We start from the raw sequence: 717 nt of genomic DNA on the forward strand, positions 1-717 counted from the left end.
GGCCCTGAAATGGATTTCCCTTTGCTGCGTTTGCATAGGCACCATCTGGGTCGATGTGTGTCGAGCTCTTTGTGAAGCTGCCTTGTTCTGAAATGAAGACTTTCTGCTTGGTAGGGCTCGTATGCCAGGAACTAATGACCACGACTGCTGCTGCTGCATGCTTCTTTTTGTATCTGCTATGACTGAACAAGTTATATATGAAAAACCACATCACTTTAGCTCTCAAAGACTGAAATTTTTCTTGTTCCTAAAGAAAGCTGGAGCTAATTAATTTTGACTGGCAATTTCATTTGGTTGTAAGGGTTATCTGAGAGTCTGATGTAAAAGACAACTATCCTAAGAATCTTCCAGCTAAAGTCAGATCAGGTTAGCGAATAACAACAACATGCAGATCCATTTCAGGTCAAAATGTCACCTGCCACCGCTTCTTTTATTATCTCTGGGTTTTAATCATTTCTTTCTCCATGGTATTTGAAGACCTGGGTTTATCACCTGGCAAAAGGATGATCTCAGGAAAAACATAACCTTTTTTTTCTGCTATTCATTTGGTGCTCTGCTCTGTGAGGCAGGGATTCCATTTTTAGACAGTACTTACCAGAGCAGCATCATGCTTCATGACAATGGCTCAGAGGTATTACAGTCATACCAGTGCTAAATGTTATTTTTCTTCTAGTCTGACTAAAATAAGAACAAACACCAGCATGTCAAGTGCTTTCC

The sequence above is a fragment of the Strix uralensis genome, chromosome 5, assembly GCF_047716275.1.
Source record: "Strix uralensis isolate ZFMK-TIS-50842 chromosome 5, bStrUra1, whole genome shotgun sequence".
Taxonomy (NCBI): Eukaryota; Metazoa; Chordata; class Aves; order Strigiformes; family Strigidae; genus Strix; species Strix uralensis.